Raw genomic sequence first — 16846 nt, 5'->3', positions numbered from 1 at the left:
CAAGCTGACACAGACAGAGCTCTTCTTCAGGTTGCGTCTTACACAGAGCTCTTTTTATGGTTGCATGCTGTCAGTACTTAAAACATCCTCAGAATTTCTAAATAGTTCAGATGACAATATCTTAACGCAAAAAGCATTGTATCCACCATGGGGGAAATCTTTATTAGACCTCATCCTGACAGATAAAGAGGAACTGATCACAGAACTAAAAGTTAGTGGTGGCTTATGTACAAGTGGTCATGACTTGATCATATATATGATGTGCAAACAGAATCAAGTACAAATCTCTAACATATATATGGTGCTTTAAAAGTGAGCCAGATCAGTTGGGGGAGAGAATTTAAACAGTAAAATGTGAAGAATAATTGGGAACTATTTAAGAACATTTTACTAGATGCCCAAGAAGCCACAATTCCACAATCAAGAAAGCTGTACTGGTTTAAAAAAAAAAAAAAGCCACCTGCCTTAGAGTGGAAGTGAAAGTAACATAAGAAATATCTATCTCAAATTAAAGAAAAGAATATAAATCAGAAGCTAGGAATTGCAGAAAACTGATAAGGGAAGCAAAAGGACACAAGGATAAATCTATGGCTAGCAGAGTTAAGGACAATAAGGAGGAGTTTAAGTATATTAGGAACAAAAATAATCCTAAAAATGGTATGGGTCTATTACAAAATGGAAATGGTGGAATCATCAATAATAATGCAGAAAAGGCAGAAGTGTTCAATACATATTTCTGTTCTGTATGGGGGTGGGGGGGAACAAAACACATATGACGTAGTCACAGCATATGATCAAACAATTTCCCTTCCAGGCACGCATTAAACAGTAGCTACAAAAGTTAGACATTTTAAAATCAGCAGGTATGGATAACTTTCATCCAAGACTTTTAAAACAGGTGGCTGAAGAGATCTCTGGGCAATTAATACAGATTTTCAATAAATCTTGGAATAAGTGGGGAGAAGTTCCAGAAGACTGGAAGAAAGCTAATGTTGTGCCAATATGTTAAAAGGGTAAATGGGACAACCCCAAGTAATTATAGGCCTGTCACCCTGACATGAATCCCAGGCAAAATAATGAAACAGCTGACGAGTAACTCGATTAACAGAGCATTAAAGGAGGAGAATATAATTAATGCCTATGAATACGGGTTTATGGAAAATAGATCCTAACAAACTAATTTGATATTTATTATGTGATTATAAGTTTGGTTGATAAAGGTAATAGAATTGATGTAACACCATTCTGTAAGGTGTTTGAGTTGGTACCCCAAGGACATTTTGATTAAAACTAGAATACAAAATTAACATGGCACAAATTGAATGGATTAAAATGTAGTTAACTGACAGATCTCAAACGGTAATTATTAATAAGGAATCATCATTTAATGGGTGTGTTTCTAGTGGAGTCTCCTAGGGATTTGTTCTTGTCCCTAGCTTATTTAACAAACTGGAAGAAAACACAATCATTACTGATCAAGCTTGCAGGTGAAATACAGGTTTGGGAGGGGTAAATAATAAAGAGGACAGGTAATTTATACAGAGTGATCTGAATCACTTAGTAAGCTCGGTGTAATCAAACAATATGCTTTTCAACATGGCCACATGTGAATGCATACATCTAGGGACAAAGAATGTAGGCCATACTTACAGAATGGGGGACTCTATCCTGGGAAGCAGTGACTCTGAAAAAAAACAAACTTAGAGATCAAGGGGGATAATCAACTCAACACAAGCTCCCAGCACACTGCTGTGGCCCAAAGGGCTTGTGCGATCCTTCGAAGTATAAAAAAGAAATCATGAGTCACAGCAGAGGAGAAGAGCAGGTTCTATGACCTCTGTATTTTGCACTGGTCTGACTATACTCTGATACTGTGTTAGTTTCTGGTGTCCATAATTCAAGAAGGATGTTCATAAACTGGGGATACAGTGATCTCCAGATTCAGAGAACAATTAAAGGGCTGGAAAACATGCTTCATAGTGACAGATTCAAGGAGCTCTGTCTGTTTAGCTTATTGAAGAACAGAAGGTTAAGGGGTGACTTGATTACAGTCTGTAAGTACCTATGTGAGGAAGAAATATTTGATAACAGGCTCTTCAGTCTAGCAGATAAAGATATAACAAGACCCAGTGGCTCCAAGTTGAAACTAGACAAGTTCATACTAGAAATAAGGTGTAAATTTTTAATAGTAATTAACCATTGAACAACTTACCAAAGGTTGTGGAATTTTTAAAAACAAGATTGGATGCTTTGCTAAAAGATATGCTCTACTTCAACAGGAATTAATTCAGGGAAATCCTGTGGCCTGGCTATACAGGAGGTCAGACTAGATGATCACAGTGGTCTCTTCTTGCTTTATAATCAATGAATCTCAAACAACACAGCAAAATTTAAGCTTCCATCTTTCCTTCTAAACCCTCTCTCCTCTTCCTTCTTTCTTCCCTGCTGTTGAGATCACCACCTCCCCAATCACCCAAGTCTCTCATAATTCTGTTATATCTGACTCATCCCTCTCTTTCTCCATTCACATTCAGGCTATTGCCAAATCCTTTTGGTTCTTTCTCCACAATAGGTCAGCTGTCACTTTTCCCATTGATACAGCTAATAGTCATCTCCCTCTTTTACTTGTGCAACTTACTCCTTGCTGGCCTCCGATTCCCATCTCACTCTCATCCAATTTAAGCAAAAAGAATGTGACTAAAATCATCTCACCCCCATAAAACAGATCGAAAGCATTTAAAGAAAGGAGTGAGGCAGTGACTTTCTCTCCTTCCCCTCCACATCAAGCTCAAGCCTCTTGTCCTAGAGGACTCTGTGTAACTCCATCCTTGCCTACCTCTCTCCTTGCCTTTCTTCCTACTCTCTTCACACCATACAAGCCTCCTATCTGCCTGCTTCCTTTTTCTCCATCACCTACTTATATTTGGGATTTTGTCCATAGTGCCCCATGGCTTGGAACTTCCTAGTGCATTGGGTGACCACCCTTTTTCATTCAAACCCCTTTTAAAAACTCACTTCTTCAATGACACCCAGCAGGATGAATTCATATTAAAAAGAATTTCTATCCACAGCTCATTAACAACAAGATATAGGGACTAATCCTCAACAGTTATCAATGGCATAGCTCCAAGGCTTGATTTGAAAGGGGGAAAATGTCATAGTATTCTTATAGGCTCACTCTACAAGCCAAGGTCAATAACGATTAACTTATCATCATTGAGCTTCTGAGTTAACACCCCACCTAAATGAATGGGGCAACTTCCAGAGCTAGAGTTTCAGGCTCTCTGCAGACTCAGCCAGACGGTTTTGCATCATTTTATACCAAGTTCATATTCTGAAGGTTTTCTTTACTGCTATTAAAGCTAGATACTTCTGCTTTGTTTTTAAATGAAAACAGAGACTTTAGAGAACAAGATGGTATCCTTAAAAAAAGTGTTATATTGCTGACCTGTCCCAGTTTGAACCCTACATAACTGTATTGAAGTCAATAGAACTATGCCAATTTATACCAGCAGAGGATCTGGCCCATAATTAACAGGCCTCCCTATCCTCTGATCATCCAAGACATTGTGTCTGAATTGTTTCTCTATGTCTTTTTCTGGTTTACACACAGAGTCAAAAACACTGTCAGCCCTTAAAATGATCATAATCCTACCACCTTAATTGATGTAACTTAATATAAAACTGAATTTATACACAGCATTCTGTAGCTATATTGCATGAGTTACTGCCACTCAATATGTGACACTTGCAGTCCTCATCCTGTGCTGTCAGAGAAGTCACCATCGTTTTCTGCCCTCATTTTGTATAGCTTTCTAGCAGGTCCTTCTCCAAAGATATAATACATCATCTTGGCTAATTCTGACAAATTGGGATGAACTAAGTAAAATAGCTGCCTCTATGTTTTCTCGGACACTGGAGTATGTCTCCTCTGGTTTCTTTGCAGACCTTCTCTGAATTTCCAGCCTCAGCTCAAGGACTATTATTTCAAGTAAAAAAGAATCATTTTTGATCTTAGGAATCATTCCCTGTCTAATAGAACTGATCAATAAATAATGAAAATTGTTCAAAAATGTTCAAGAAAATATTTTGTTGCAACAATGAAACATTTCTACCAGCTCTCCTGTCTATTATATCCTTAAGACTACAATAAAGATCTTCTGATCCGTTACCAATGTCTTTGTGCACATGGATCTGGTGACAGTATAAAACTGCTTCCTCCTTCATACTGCTATCCAGGAACTGCGTCAGTGTATTATAAGTCCTGAGCCTCTCCTTCCGCCTATATTACAAGTCCCAACATGTGAATGTTTTCTTAGTCCTAATTTGATCGTCCAACATTTTAGGATACCTTTCCATGCACTGGATAGTCTTAATGACACACAGAGGTGCTTTTGGTTTTGCTATTCATCCCCAATTTTAAACTCCATGAAGGAAGGGAACAGGTCTCCTTTTCTGGAGATATGTACCCCACTCTCTCCTCTTCTAAAGTCACTCACGTCAGTCTTTTCTATTTTATGGTATATCTAAAAAGTACACTTTCCATTTTTTTTGCTGAAGGACTGTTCCTAGATGTACTTTATATGTTGTTATTTAATAGTAGTTGAACCAGTTTTGGAGAATTGCAGTTTCAGTTATGAAAAAGAAAAAAAGTCAGATGGAAGTCGGAGGCTTTCCATTGACTTCAGTGGACTTTGGATCAGACCCTAGATTACGAACAGTATTAATAAAAATATCAAATAGTAGGATTGATGCCATGTTTTATTTCATACAAAAGAAAAAATGTAACTTAGAAATTACATTTTAACGAGCTTATCAAAAATACCAAATAGTATAGTTACTTAAAATTTTTTTTGTTGAGGACACATACAAGATAAATCATTTGTATGCTGCAAAATGTATCTTGTTACCATTAGCAAGATTTAAACACTGATGTACATTAAATAACACTTAAAATGTCTCATGCTAAACACAACATTTTTATTATTATTTAGATTAGAGCTTTCTGTCAAAAAATGCCAATTTCTCAAAACCAAAACTTTTTCAGGAGATGTTGGTTTTGACAAAATTTCCCATTCCCAATTTTTGAAGCTTTTCTTTATAAGCTTTATTTTTATACAAAATAGAAACACAATTAAACAAAACATATATAAATACACACACGATGGAAATAAACAACAAAATTCAGTGTTCATTCTTTGTAAAACTTGGAGGGGAAAAAAAAGAAAACAAAAATCCCTGAACCTGTAGAGGTTGTGCAGAGCATAATTATTACAGTGACTAAATAGATAAATAAAAGTGAGACATAACCTATGAGTATTGGGTACTACTATATACTAAACTGCAAAAGTATGCAATACTTTTGTGTGTGACCAGACATCCTCATATTTTTTCCTATTACAGTCAATTTTCTATTAATGCAGTAGTAGAGAGCTCACTAAGCCAGTTTGCCTATGAGAGAGGAATTGCAGATTTCCATTCTCTCAAAATAACTCTTTTGGCCACTAAAATAGTTACTGCAATCCATTCCTTAGTATTCACTGGTAATACCAACTCATCCAGCACCCCTAAAATACAGAGGCTTGGTGAAGGAAAGATAGTAACACAAATTTTTTGAGAGAGCACTTAACATGGCATTCCAGAACATTTTTTGGCAGGTATAGAGGATGTGTGAAAGGTTGGCATGTGGCTGTCTGTGTCTCTAACATTCACCGTGTGTTGCCAATCTACCCTTAAACAATCAATCATTCTTGAGTCCAGTAGTGCCTGTTTAATAACTTGTTCTGGAAGAATCACAAGGATAAGGAACTTGAAGTATCTTTCACATTAAACCAGATATCCTCCCAGGCTTCTGTTGCGATAGTAAGGCTACGTTCTTTTTCCTATTTTTCTCGAGACTGACATAGTAATGCAAAGCATTAAACCACTTATAAGTATAATTCCTACAAACTGACTTTTGTTTACATATTTCTTAACATGTTCCTCTAAAGATGAGAGAGTTGAAACAGACCAATTGTCCCCTAGTCTTGCCTGAATCTTTGAGGATAGCCACTGAAAGAAGGAACTGAGAGATAGCGGTAGCTGATATTTGTTACACATGTAATCCAAGGAGGCCAGTCTATCATCCCATATTATATCTTTAATTTTTGCTAATCGTTTTTCTATCCATATTGTCTTAACCGTGAAGTTGATCTTGATCCTGAGGCACAGGTTATCCCATAGTGGTATGAGAAGAGAATGAGTAAGATAGGATGCTGTAATCATCTTAACACATTGCAAGATGCCTGTGTAGATTACTCCTGTAGGAATTCTGTGCAACTGTGCAATGCAGAATTTTGCAGAAATTAATGTGCGCGCAAAATTTCCTTTCCCCCATAGAAATGAGCTGCTGTACTGCTGGCAGCCACTAGGGGGCACTGGACCCAGCAGAGCCCAGCTCCCACATAAAAGACACTGCCGGTGGGGGGAAGGGGACAGAGCTAGGGGGTTCCCGGCAGCTGCAATTCCCTGCACACTGTGAGGTAAGGAGACGGTGCCAGCAGGAAACTCCACACAAGCCTGGGACTGAGCATCGGGATGTTTCTCCCTCTGGATCCCTGTGCTCTGAGGGGTAAGGGGTGGGTGTCTGGGCAAGGGGGGGGGCCGCACCTGGGCTCTGGGGGGTAGGGGGTTCAGGTGTATTGGCTGGGGGTGTGTGACTGGGCTCTGGTGGGGGCAGGTTATGGGTGTCGGGGGGGGGCAGAGAAATAGGAACTGGGTTGTCATAGGGGTTTCTTTAACTCTCTTCTCCTGGGGGGGATGTGTGTGTGTGTCTGTGTTGTTACAGACATACTTGCTGACAGGTATTTTGAAATAAATTACCAAAATAATTGAAACTGGCGTGATTTTGTAGTGTTATTTTAACAAATAAGATTTGCAGAATTTTAAAATATTGTGTGCAGAATTTGTATTTTTTTGATGCAGAATTCCCCCAGAAGTAGTAGATGCAAAGACTGGATTTTTTCTTAAGGGTATGCATAGCCTCTTAAAATATGCAAAAGAAGAGAGGAAACCAAATGGCACAGCTAAGTTTTTTTTTTTTAAATCTCCAGGCTAGTATGTATACAAAGCTATTGGAGGGGAAATCTAGATAATATAGGTACAAATCTGGCAACCCCATGCCTCCAGTTGCCCAGGAGTTTTTAAGTGTCTTGTGTGACAAGCAAGGCTTTTTTTTTTAAATCCCATATAAATTGGATGATAAGCCTATTTATGAGAGCAAAGGAGATAACTTGAAAGGCAATAGACTAATGATACAAGTCATTCTTGGACAGATATTCATATTGGTTATTTTCTATTCTCCCCAATAAGGACAGAGGAAGGAGATGCCCCCTCTATACATCTTTGAAAATTTCTTTTAATATATAGTCCATATTTATAAAGACAATTTTGGGAAGATTAGGACTAACTTCAACACCTAAAGAGATAATTTCTTTGCATATTTACAAGTGAAAATACTGAAACTGAGAAGGATCTGGTCTTTTGGATATATCCATTGCATATGACTTATTCTAGTTAATGCAAAAAATCACAGATCTTTTCAAAAATATCAACTCTTTTCAATAAAGTTGGGCTTCTTCAACAGCACAAAAAGTCATCAGAATCCAAACTGATTGTTTGATTGACCTAAATAGATTTTTTTAAATTGTTTTTGGTTTGCAAAATTGAGATTTTGACTTTGCATCCCCCTTTTTTTTTTTTTTTTTTGGTGTGTCAGAAACTTTCCTGGGATGGCAAAACCATTTCTCACCCAACTCTAATTTTAGACTAAATGATGCAAGAAGAATATCAAAATGCAATTTTTAGGCATTAATAAAAACAAATTTCCTATCTTGCTGCCCTAAATGGCTTTCTTTTGGATCTGCATTGTGAACAGGTTTAAGCTTCTTTTTCACGTCTTCTCTTTTGGGTTCTTTTACTCTTTGGAACCCAAATCGTTTATAACCACATTCTCTATCAGCCTGCTAGGCCAATGTCTGTATCTTTTAAAAAAAAACAAAAACAAAAAAACTCCATCAGCTACCATATGGTAAAGGAAGTTCTCATTTTCTACGTCCAGTGTACAATCCCACACTTCCAGAGTTTTGTTATAGTAACAATAGAAACTGACAAACTGTACAATGCACAATTCCTTTTAAATAAATTTTAGCACCTTCTAAAATAGCAGCTTCATCTTTCTTGAAAGGTTCCTTCCCCACTCTGAACTCTAGGGTACAGATGTGGGGACCTGCATGAAAACCCCCTAAGCTTAGTTTTACCAGCTTAGGTTGAAACTTCCCCAAGGTACAAACTATTTTACCTTTTGCCCTTGGACTTTATTGCTGCCACCACCAAGCGTCTAACAAATATATAAACAGAGAAAGACGTTTCCAAGCAGGCTCTTTCTCCCCAAAATCCTCCCCAAACCCTACACCCCCTTTCCTGGGGAAGGCTTGATAAAAATCCTCACCAATTTGCATAGGTGAACACAGACCCAAACTCTTGGATCTTAAGAACAATGAAAAAGCAATCAGGTTCTTAAAAGAAGAATTTTAATTGAAGAAAAGGTAAAAGAATCACCTCTGTAAAATCAGGATGGTAAATACCTTACAGGGTAATCAGATTCACAACATAGAGAATCCCTCTAGGCAAAACCTTAAGTTACAAAAAGACACAAAAACAGGAATATATATTCCATTCAGCACAACTTATTTTATCAGCCATTTAAACAAAACAGAATCTAATGCATATCTAACTAGATTACTTACTAAGTTCTAAGACTCCATTCCTTTTCTGTGTTATAACCTTGTCTATGTTATGCATTTGATTGTACATGTGAGCAATCTGCGAGAAAAAGATAAATTTGGAGATCTTCACACGCTCCCCAACATCATTCAGTATGTGTGCAAGTACATGTTTGACTTTTAAATCAACAGGATTACTCACATGTGTAAAGTTAATCATATGCTCAAGTCTTTGCAAGTTATTGGAAGGTTTAACTGATCTACAACAATTCTAACCATGCTTGTTTACTGTTAGAGGTCCCAATCTTGGGACTTTTTACATATATATTTAACTTGACAACATGAGTACACCCATTGTTTTAAAAGTTAACCACAAACATAGGTGTTTGCAGTACTGGAGGTCTTTTAGTATTATAAAATGTGTTCTAAAAAGTAAACTTAATTTCCATCTGCCAAGGTACTTATACTGGCACCCATAGGATCTCAGTAATTAATTAAGACCCAGACCTTGCGAAGACTTGTGCTGGTGCTTAACTCTGTACATTGTGAGTTGTCAATAGAACTACTCACAACACATAGTTAAGTACTTACATAAATCTTTGCAGGATCAGGGCTAGACAGACAAATACATGAAAATCCTGCATTTTTTAAAAAAATGAATTGAACTATGATACTCCAAAACCATAACTTTAACTGTTAGCTAGCTCCTGAAATATTTTAAAGATGTCATTAGTTAAACTTTATTGCAAAATATCACTTGTAACAAGTTCCCCCCCCCCCCCCGGGGTGGAGTGGGAGGGAGAGGAGGAGGAAACTACTTGCTACGTACAATACCTTAATTAGGCATGGTATAAGAACATAAGTACCTTCTTTTCTTTCCTCTGCATTTTAAACTACTAACATTTTACATTATCTTGGGGGATGAAGTTCTTTCACTTCAACCAGTCCTCCTGCATCCCTGTAGAAACAACTCTAACAAGAGATTGACATACTTAGTGGTGTTTGTCCGTTTTTTGGGGGTGAGATGTTGGGGGGGGGGGGGGGGCGTTAGTGCATTCATTTTCATTATAGTTGGAGACTGGTTTGGAGAAAAAAAATGTGGAAACTTAAGGAACTCAAACCATTATTGTTTACTTTTTCATAAGACAATAATAAAGTACTATTCAGAAGGGCCCTGATCTGTAAAGATTTAAGTAAGGCCATACGTAACTTTACCCATAAGAATATGGCTGTAGTGGAACTGCTCATGTGTTTAAAGTTAAGTCTTTGCAGATTTGGGGCCTTAGTTTTTCCTCATATTTACTTTGTACAAGTATTAATACATTGTTCCTCTTAATGCTATAGTTATTGCTGTATAAAATATCATTTAATTTAATCTGTTTTTTTTCCTTCCTATTCTGATAATTGTATATGGATTATTTTAGAACAAACACAGCATAGGGTAAAATTTAAACAACAACTTTCATAATTGGGGAAAAACATATGTACAGGCCAAAATTGTGAAAAATGGGGCCCTAGTAGCTCCTAAAACCCACAATGGCCTGTCAGGGACCAGAACCAACACCATGTGACATATATGCTCACTCAAAACAGCATAGTCAATATTCACTATTCAAAATCTATCTGAAGCTATACTCACAGCAAAACAGTCACATAACACAAGCAAATAATTCTAATCAACTACATCGTTGGCAGAAGTTGTGATCTATTCAGTCAACTCAAAAACATCATCAACAAAAGGGGGGAGGAGGGGCTAAATTTAACCAATAAATTATTCACTGAGCAGTTTGCTCAGCTCCAGCAGCTATGCAAAAATAAGTCATGCAAACCTTGGCAAGCAAGGTAATAGGAAGGACTTTCCACATTATGAAATCCAGTAGAGGCTGAATGTTGTACGTCAGTGATTCTCCAGCTTTTCCATTCTGCAGACCTTTTCATAAGGGATTAGGGTCTTAGGCCCCTGCAACCCATCCTGACTGCAGCATTTCCACATTGACCTGCCTCTGAGCACCTCCACCCCTCTGGCTCACCGGATGCTCTGCAACCAGGAGGGAAAGGGGCTGCCTGGCAGTGCAAGGGCCAGAGCTGCCAGGAGCCTAGGGCCAGCCAGACCCAGGTAGTGGGGCCACCTTTACAGTGGAGCCCCCAGTGGGGAGCAGGAAGGAAAAAGCTGATGCCCGGTGGGCCAAACAGAAGGCCCTCACCAGCAGCTCCAGCCCTGTTCCCTCCCCTGCCAAGCAGCCCCCTTTCCCTCCCCTGCAGAGCACCCTCCACACCAGCTGGTGCCAGCACTAGGCCTGGGCAGGGGGGTCAGCACAGGGAGGTTGCAGCTTGGGACCAGGCAGTGGCCAGAGCTGCTGGAAGCCTAGGGCAAACCCAGAGGTGGAGCCAGATCTGAGTTTTGTGGCCACGTGGATAGTGGAGCCCACAGCTGGGAGCAGGAGCCAGCCACAGGCAGGGGGAGGTGCGATGGGTCTAGAGGGCTTCCCTGGGCCTCTCCTAGCACCCCCACTGCCCCCATCTTCCTCACAGTCCCAGGTAGGGGACCCAGAATTGAGCTTTGCAGGGTGCCTTCATGGGCCAAAGACCGCCACTGCCTCCTCCCCTCTAAGCACTGCTTGGTTTCACTCTGCGTTAGTCTTCACTACCTGAGGCAGTAAAGCTCCCAACCTGGGTCAGAAGTCTTGGGCTAGTGGGGCTTGCAGTAGCAGTCTAAAAATAGCTGTGTAGACAGTGCTTTGCAATTGTGGCTCGGACTGGAGCTCCGGCTCTGAAGCACAAGGAAAGAGGGGGTCCTAGCAGGGCTGGATTTACCCCTTACATGCCTCTAGGCACAGCAACTTCAGCGCCCCCTGCCGCCTACAGCTGACCCTGCACCAATATGAATGTGAAACTTATTTTGTATTGTATTAAATCTGTGCTGGCCTCAATATACTGGCCCCTTTCCTCCCTGCAGCAGCCCTTCAAAGCAGCGCTGCCCAACCCTAGCCCCCCACTCTGCTGGCGGAGTAGCCCCCAGGGCAGCGGGGGAGGCCGGGGCACAGCCTTCCTGGGAAAGCATGAAACCCTCTGCCATGCACGGCCTCCCAGCCAGCCCACCTGCCCCAGGCGAGGTGCAAGGGGGGAACTGTACCTCTCCCCGTGGCTAGTGGTCCCCTGGTGTCTTCCGTCCCTCCCACAGCCCGGCATGGCAGCCGCACTCCGACTCTGCCCGTGCAAGCGAATGGGGCATTGGCCATGCCCCTCCCTCTCGCTTCCCAGCACGGGGCGGAGGCAGCAGGGCCCCAGAGATTGGGAAGGGGCTTGGATGCTCCCAGCACCTTCAGCAGCTGCCCTACTCACAGCGCCCCCAGGCGGGCTGACTCGGATGCTCACCCTGCTCCATCCCCATACCCTGGGCAGCCACCAACCCCTGCCAGGAGCCCTCTTTTAACTTTTAGGCGCCCCTAGAATGCCAGTACCCCTAGGCACGTGCCTACTGTGCCTAACTGGAAATCCGGCACCGGGCCCTAGCCGAAACCTCAGAGTCTACAAAGCTGTTTTAGACCACTAGCTCAAGTCTCTCTCCCGCGGGCTGTGTTGAGGTCCATTCCGAGAACCAGAACAAAGGGCTCTACGTAGAACCTGCAGTCCAACAAACCACACTTCACTTACGTCTACAGTGTAACTGGGAGGCGTACCCCGTGCAGCTCAGGTAGGCATACGTGCATTAGCTGTGCTCGAGCTAGCATGCTAAAATCAGCAGTGTGGTATATGTGGTGGCTCAGACCAGCTGCTCAAGTACAACCCTGGCCAAAATCCGAGGTATGTACTTGGAAGGCAAGTCTGAGCCAGTGCAGCCACACTGCTATTTCAGCCTGCTAGCTCGAGCAAGTGTACCTCTACCCGAGCTGGGAAATTACATCTTCCCAGCTGCGGTGTAGTTGTACCCTTTGTGGACATGTGCTGAATGTCAAGATGAAACTGTACTTGTGGCTTAACGAACTGGGCTGTGGCACAGGAGAGGTCAATCTCTGTGTGCCTCTGTAAAATGGGGATGATAATAAATCCCCTTCTCCTATCTTGTATGTGTCTTTTCTATTTAGTTTGCAAGCTGATCAGGACAGGGACTGTCTCCTATTAGGAGTGTGATGCCCAACACAATGGGACCCTGACCTCGGTGAAGGCTTCCAGGCACTGCTGTAATACAAATGATAATGAACACCACAGAGTTTGCTCCCACTATGCTAATTTCTTAAATACACCAGAAAGGCAATACTTTTGCCTTGATTTTTATGACTTCATGCTGTCCAGTCTTACTGTCATTGCTTTTTTGTGCACCTATTGCTTACAGGCATAAGATACACATGGGCAGTAGTGCCTATCTTTGAACGGTAAACCTGAATTTAAAAACATTAAATGGTAGTAAGCATTGCTCAATCCAGCCACATCAGCACAATCTCCTGTACCTAGTGAAGATGTTAATCAGTTCCAAACAACTCTTCTACCTACTCAGTACAGTTGGGGGACGAAGGCCCTGACCCAGTTCACTTTTGTGCACCCTCCGTTCAGTCTGAGTTGATGGCGTAAAGCACCTCACAAGAGTGGGTATTAAGGGCTCATCCTGCAAACCCTCACTCACGGCAATAATCCTATCTGAGGAAGTGTTGGGGGGGGATCAGGTCCTAACTTTGTGCACACTCTTTCTCTTTAGATAAAATGAAAGGAGTTTGCTGTGCTCTGTTTAGACCATCAGGATCCATAACAGAGAACACTTCTCTCCACATTTCAATGCCTTTGGTAACTTGCAGTTCTTCACCAATAATTATTTCACTGTATTATCTACAATTTTCACACAAATCAGATGAACCCTCCAGAATTTTGCCTCTATCTAGACAGCCCAATTCAAGATTCCTGGAGCATCTAAGACATATTATTGTACCAATACAACATCCACACACCTGCACGTTTTGAGGTGTTTGTACACCCAGGATGAAATCCTGGCTTACTGAAGTCAATGGGAATTTTGCCACTGACTTCAAAGGGGCCAGAATTTCACCACCAATACTGAGCTTATGTCATGTTATTTTAAAGCATTTATGCCAAATAACGTCAATGGGCTAAACAACCTATTTGCATCATAGGCTCCTCCAAATGAAGACACAATGACAATCAAATGCAAATACATGGAGGTTCCATGTTGACAGGCACAATGAGGTCACTCACTATGTGATAAAATGTAAAGCAGAACCAGCTCACAGAAACACAAAACAAAGGAAAAGGAAAGAGTCTCTCTGTGGTGAAAACAGGGCTTTGGAGCTGTGCTCTGGCTCCGCTCCAGCTCCAGGCAAAAACCTGCAGCTCCACTGTTCTGGAGCTGCTCCGCACTCCAGCTCTGGACTCTGCTCCAAAGCCCTGGGTGAAAAGCTCATTCTCTGGAGTATAATTCACTCCTGTGAACAGAGCCTCCACAAAGCCAATACACCATTTAGGGTTGAGATTACCAAAGGAGTTTAAGGAATTTAAGCACCCAACTCCCACTGAAACTCAGTGAGATTTGTCCAGCTATCTCCTTTAAGTTCCCATGAAAATACCAGCCTTTTGCTCAAAATATGATGCATAAGCATAGTGATGCTGGCTCTCTGCAGTGGGGCGATTCTCTCCTTACAGGCTCAATCGTGCAAACCCTTATCCAAGTGGTCCTTGTTACCTCAATGGGAGGATGCACATGTGTATGGATTTGCAGAATCAGACCCTACCCTTATAGAACTTCTCAGAATGCAACAGAGAGAGAGAGACAAAGAAAAGCTTCCAGCCAAGGAGAGTTACCACAGCTTCTACTGTCTACACCAGGGAAGGCTTCCTTTTGACTCGCCTGGTAGACCTGGTGCCTACAGACCAGAAGGTCCCCATAATGCACAGTACGAGTATGAAGTAAGTCCACCCACAGATTGGGCTACTCTGCTTATTGATTATGTCCATGTTAGTGTCTGAGCACCAAATAAAAGACACAGGGGCAGGAGTATGTTACTAACATTTGTGAAATTAAAGGATTTGCTTTCCCTAGGCAAGTCAGTTTAAAAACCAAGCAAGAACTGTCTAGAAACAGATGATGTCCTTCAAGCCCAGGGATAGGAAAATGTTTTTATTAGCAGTACAGATTGTTGGGAAAAAACACATTTTTAAGAGTCTGAGCTGGCTGCTATACAAAACTAGATTAACATTCACTGGGATGGGCACAAACCAAAACTTTGGATCCAAATTCCCCGTGGACTATGGATGTTCAAGATCTGGATCTAATTTTGTGGTTTCTGCCCACCTTCCTGATTAAATACAAGAACGTTGCCAAAAAGAAAAAGGAGTACTTGTGGCACCTTAGAGACTAACAAATTTATTTGAGCATAAGCTTTCGTGAGCTACAGCTCACTTCATCGGATGCATGCAGTGGAAAATACAATGGGCAGATTTATATACACAGAGAACATGAAACAATGTTACCATACACACTGTAACAAGAGCGATGAAGTAAGGTGAGCAGGAGAGCTGGGGGGGAAAAACCTTTTGTAGTGATAATCAAGGTGGGCCATTTCCAGAATGTTGCCAGTTCTTCCATCAAGTCCTTCTCATTCCTTCCTATACACCCTACTCAGAAAAATTACATTCAAGTGTCCCTATATAGTCACCTGAATAGTATTGCAGGTACAGTGGCTCACAGGCTAATCACTGGAAACATACATCTCTTCCACGGCCCTTAGGCGCACACTCCTCCGCCCATCCCTTCCTTCCCTGTCCTCCCGCCCCCAATGCACTTCCCAGAAATTTCCATCTGTTGCTCCAAAATTCAAGTGCGTTCCAGATGTTGGATCTGTTGCTCCAAAATTCAAGTGTGTTCCAAATGTTGCAGACAATGGCCCCACATTCTCATAAAGCAACACTTCATACTGCCCTATTGGAAACACCATTTTGCCCCAAAGACCTGTGTGTTGAATGCTGTTTCCCTGACAAAACCCGGCGACGCTGCCTTAAGTTGGCCATTTCTGTGCTCCCCTCTCTTCCTAAAACCCGCCAAGCCACACGTGAGTCTTGGTGGTGCCCATCTTGTGAATGAGCAGGTGCCTGCTCCCCTGTTAGTTACCCCTGAAGCCAAAGCAAGGGGGCGCGCTCATACTTCGCCACTGTGAGCTATTGCAGGATGCGGGGATGCCAGGGCACATCCCCTTCTCCAGCTCCTTACCCCCGGCAAGGGCTACACAGGAGGCTGGGGGGGAGCGGGGATCGCAGACCCCAGGGATCGGGAAAGAGAATTTCAGCCACACCCCGGGAGCAGGCGGCCCCCAGGGGATGCAGTCCCGGAGCGGTGCCGCTTCTCGCCTCGGGTCCAGTTCCCAGCCTTTGACTTCTCCCCTCGCCGCCTCCATCCCCCTCGCCGGGCAGGCTCCCTCCGCGGGCGCCCCCCTCGCCCAGCCCCAGCGGCGCAGAGAGGGGAGCCCGCAGCCGGGGGAACCGGGGGCGTGTGGGTGGGTGGGGGGGGGGTTGTTTTTCTTACCCCCTCACCCCATCTTTCTTCAGCCTCAGTGTGTCCCAGGCAGCCCCCTGGTGCCCCTTAGCTGCCCTCGCCTCCCCCGCCCCGCTCAGCACTGCCTGGAAAAACCTACCTTCAGCCACTTCCCCCGCCGCTGACCCACGAGGCCCCTCCCGAGGCGGCCGCTCCCTGCTGGGAGTCGAGCTCTGAGCGCCGGAGGAGAGAGGCGGCTCCCGACAGGAGGAGCCCCCTCCCCCGCCTCCAGTCACTTCTTTTTCTTCCTCTTCAACCACTCGGCTTCCCAAGTGCGGCCAGCCCCGCTTCCCGCACCCCGGCGCGCTCGCAGCTCCTGCGGCCCCACCTCCCTCCCGGGACCGAGCCCCGCTCGCCAGAAACCACAGCTGGCAGCGGACGCGCTCCTGTGCCCCGCCGTCCCAGCCCCCAGGCCAGTGATCTCTCGGCTCCCGCGGCCGCAGCCCGGGGATGGCGCGTTAATTGGCAATTAGCTGCCTTTGTTAGCTGCAGGTGGCAAAGGCAAACGTTGTCCCCTCCTCTAACGCTTACTGCCTCCTTCCTGGGGGGA

The 16846-nt window shown here is 43.1% G+C and overlaps 1 protein-coding gene across 3 annotated transcripts in view; it reads right to left on the bottom strand.

Annotated features, from left to right (window-relative positions):
- A4GALT (alpha 1,4-galactosyltransferase (P1PK blood group)) overlaps nucleotides 1–16566 on the bottom strand; it is a 76423-nt gene extending 59857 nt beyond the window's left edge. For 2 of the 3 annotated variants that reach the window (XR_012636081.1, XM_074936956.1), the window contains exon 1: nucleotides 16397–16566. The gene's annotated coding sequence lies outside the window, so the exon portion shown is untranslated. The remainder of the gene's footprint in view (nucleotides 1–16396) is intronic. The other variant, XR_012636082.1, reaches the window with a different exon arrangement.
- Between the last annotated feature and the right edge of the window lie 280 nt (nucleotides 16567–16846).

Source organism: Natator depressus, chromosome 1 (assembly GCF_965152275.1).
Source record: "Natator depressus isolate rNatDep1 chromosome 1, rNatDep2.hap1, whole genome shotgun sequence".
Classification (NCBI taxonomy): domain Eukaryota; kingdom Metazoa; phylum Chordata; order Testudines; family Cheloniidae; genus Natator; species Natator depressus.
Note: the sequence above shows the minus strand (reverse complement) of the source record. Positions and strands in the feature narration are given on the sequence as shown.